The sequence below is a fragment of the Zonotrichia leucophrys genome, chromosome 2 (genome assembly GCF_028769735.1).
Source record: "Zonotrichia leucophrys gambelii isolate GWCS_2022_RI chromosome 2, RI_Zleu_2.0, whole genome shotgun sequence".
NCBI lineage: Eukaryota > Metazoa > Chordata > Aves > Passeriformes > Passerellidae > Zonotrichia > Zonotrichia leucophrys.
The window spans coordinates 353048-357113 of NC_088171.1; positions in this window are offsets into that span (position 1 = coordinate 353048).

Genomic DNA, 4066 nt, shown 5'->3' on the forward strand with positions numbered 1-4066 from the left:
CACTCATGGCACCCAGAGGGGGGACACATGGCACCTAGGGGGGACACAGCAGTGAAGAGGACATGGCACCCATGGGGACATGGAACTGGGGGGATATATGGCCCAGGGGGGCATATATGGCACTGGGGGGGATATGGCCCTGGGGGGATATATGGCACTGGGGGGAGGCGGAGGAATATATGGTACTGGGGACACGCATGGCAGCCAGAGGGGGGACACATGGCACCTGAGGGGGACACAGCGCTGAAGAGGACACGACACCCACGGGCACATGGGACTGGAGGGACACACGTGGCGCCAGGGGAACGCACACACGGCGCTGGGGTGGACATGGCACCTTGGGGACACAGCGATGGCACCCACAGGGAGGACACAGCGCTGGTGGGGGACACACCACAGCCCTTGAGGGGCAGCGGTGGTGGCAGGGACCCCCACCCTGGCCACTGTAGGACACTGTACCCCCCCCACACACCTTTTCACGGGGGCCAGGGGGTCCCGGGCCGCCCCCAGCCCCCCGGCCGTGGGGCGGATGTCCTGCGGGACCCCCCCACTTCCCGCTGCTTCCACCCAGTTCCGGCCATTGACGCGCTGGGCGCTGCCGGGGACCCCCGGGTCAGCGCCCCTGGGGGAGCCAGCCCGGGGCGGGGGCTGCACCCCGCGACCCTCGGGGGGGCCTGGGAACCCGCGCGGGTGGGGGGGGCTCACCCCAGCTGCCGGCGGGGAGGGTCCTGCGGTGACCCCGGAGTGGGGCGGGGGTCGCGGGGGTCGCGGGGTGGGGGTCCTGGACGGGGGCACTGTTGGGGTGCGGGGGGTGCGGGGTACCCGGGTCTCGGCGGGTGAGACCCCCGGAGGCCGAGGAGGGGCGCAGCCCGCGGCTCACGCAGCGACGGGAAACCGCGCCCGGTGCCGGCCCGGCGGTTCCTTCCTGCGGGGGAGAGCGGGGCGGGGGCACCGGGAGGCGCGGGGCGGCACCGGGGCACGGCACGGGGGCACGGCCGGGCCGGGGGCGCCGCAGGGACCCACACGGGGTGCGGTTCCATCACCGTGGGGCGGGCCGGGCCTGTCGGTCACGGCAGAGCGCCCACCGACCGGATCGCCCGCCCTGCCCGGGGGCTGGACCGGCCACGGACGGGCGGGGGTGATGGGGGTCAGGCCTTGACCCCCACCAGCTCCCCCCGCCCCACAGCCCCTCCAAATCCACAGCGTCCCCCGTGCCTCGGCCTCGTCCAGCCCCACAGACCCCCGTACCCCACAGAGCCTACAGCTCCCCCCGTACCCCACAGATCCTCCGTACCCCATAGACCTCCCCGCACCCCGCAGACCCCCGTACCCCACAGAGCCTACAGCTCCCCCCGTAGCCCACAGCCCCCCCATACCCCACAGCTCCCCCGTATCCCACATCCCCCCGTACCTCACGGCCCCCCCGTACCCCAAAGATCCCCCGTACCCCACAGACGCCCGTACCCCATAGATCCCCCGCACCCCACAGAAACCTCCATACCCCACACATCCCCCTCACCCCACAGCCCCCCGTACCCCACAGACCCCCCCTGCGCCACAGCCCCCCCTACACCCCACAGTCCCCCGTACCCTACAGACACCCCGCACCCCACAGAAACCCCCCGCACCCCACATCTCCCCGTACCCCACAGACGCCCGTACCCCACAGAAACCCCCATACCCCACAGCCCCCCCGTACCCCACAGGCCCCCGCTCGGCTCGGCTCAGCCCCACTTGTTCTGCTCTGTCCGGTCACGTTTGGTCGGACTTGGTCGGTCTGGTCAGTCCAGTGGATCCATTTGTGTCCAGTCGGTCCGGTCGGTCCCAGTCGGTCCGTTCGGGTCCATTCACGCCCATTCGGGCCGTTGGGGTCCGTTTGTGGCCACTGAGAGCCGCTCGCAGCCAGTCGGTCCAGCCGGTCGGGTCGGGACCGGCCGGGTCCGGTCGGGTCCGGTTGGCAGAGCCAGCCCAGCCGGTCCCGTCGGTCTGTTCGGGGCCGCTCGGGTCCGGTTGGTACGTTCGGGTCCACTTACCCCGGCCGGTCCGGGCGGTCGCAGGCCCGGGGTCGGAGCCATTTTCAGCACCTGGGACAGAGACCGGGAGCATCCCGGGCAGCGCCGGGCTGGGAGGAGACCGGGACCGGGCTGGAACGGCGCGGAACCGAGGCGTAACCGGCACCGGGACCGGGGCTGGACGGGGCTCTGACCGGGACCGACACCAGGGCCGGAACAGAACTGGGACCGGACTGGGCTGACGTGGGACTGGGATCAACACTGGGACCAGAACCCTGGCTGGGACTGGGATTGGTCAGGACTGGGACAGCGCTGAGACGCTGACTGGGCTGGGGCTGATCTCTGACTGCGACTGGGATCGGGACTGGGCCAGAAACGGACTGGGAGTGAACTGGGATTGCACTGGACTGTGAAGGAACTGGACTGGTCTAGAAGTAGACAGGGCTGGAGTTTGAACTTGGACTGGGACTTGGACTGGACTGGAATTGAGATTTGGACTGGGTGGAGACTGGTACAGGGACTAGACTGGACTGGGACTGGATTGGAAAAAAGACTGGGATTAGGATTTAACCGGGACTGTGACTAGACTGGGACTGGGACTGGGACCACAACTGGACAGGACAGGGACTAGATGAGGTTTGGGCTGAGACTGGGATGGGACAGGACTGGGAGTGGGACAGGAACTAGGACTGCGACAGAGACTAGAATTAGGATTGGATAGAGATCAGGATTAGGCTGGGATGGGGCCTATGGCAAGGGCTGGTCTGGGGCTGGTTCTGCAGCTGATGCTGGAACCAGCCTGGGAAGAGGGTTAGGCTGGGCCAGGATGGCAGGACTGGGGCGGGGAGGCTGCCCCAGGACCCAGCTGGGGCTGCGCCTGGATGCTCTGCTGCTGCCCCACATGGCCCCGTGTCCCTGTGTGCCATTGTCCCTGTGTCCCACTGTCCTGGTGTGCCAGTGTCCCCATATCTCGCTGTCCCAGTGTCACAGTGTCCCACTGTGCTTTATTCTGGTGTCTTGGTGTCTAAATGTACCCATGTCGGTCTATCCCACTGTCCTGATGTCCTGGTGACCCAGTGTCCCTATGTCCCTGTGTCCCGGTGTCCCGGTGTCCCCAGGTGTCCCCGTGTCCCCGTGTCCCACCTGTCCGGGAGCGTGGCCCCGTTGCAGAGCGGGGCTGTGACCGGAGTGTCCCCCCGGGGGTCGCGGGGCGTTGCGGGGATCCTGGGAGGGGGCGTGGCCCGGTGGCGGTGGGCGTGGCCGAGGCGGGGCGTGGCCAAGGGCGCGCTGGGCGCCCCCGGGCGGGGCGGGGCGGGGGTCCCGGGCCCCCCCGCGGCCATTGGCTGCGCCCGCGCTGGCCCCGCCCCGGCCCCGCTGTCAACACGCAGCGCCCGCCGCGCCCGCGGGGCCGGGCCGGGCCGGGCGCAGGGACCAGCCCGAACCGAACCGAGCTGAACCGAGCCGAACCGAGCCGAGCTCAGCCCGCCCGACCCGGGCCGCGCCGCGCCGCGCCCTAGCCCAGCCGAACGGAGCCGAGCCGAGCCGAGCCGAGGCGGCCGAACCCAGTGCAGCCGAGCACAGACGAACCCGGCCGAACCGCGCCGAACCCAGCCGAGCCCTCCCGAGCTCAGCCGAACCGGGCCGGGCCGAGCCGACCCAGCCGAACCGACCCGAACCGAACCGAACCGGAGCGGGCCGAACCCCGCCGCACCGAACCGGCCGAGCCCGGCCGAGCCCAGCTCAGCCCAGCCGTTCCGAGCGAAGCCGAGCCGTTGCGACCTGTTCCGAGCGGCGGCGAGCGCGCGGGGCGGGTCCTGGTCCCCCCCGGCCGCTCCGTGACTAAATAAGGCCGATGGCGCGGCGCGCACCGGGCGGGTAGCGCGGGGGGGCTCGGCCCCGCCGCCCCTCCGGCTCCCGCCCCGGACCCCCCCGGCCCCGCAGCGCCGCCGCACCGGGGCGGGCGGGGGCCGGCCGCGGGCCGGGAGGGCCCCCCCGGTGCCGGGGCCGGTGCCGGGGCCCCCCCCGGAGCGGCGCCGTCCTTGGCTCAAGGGCAG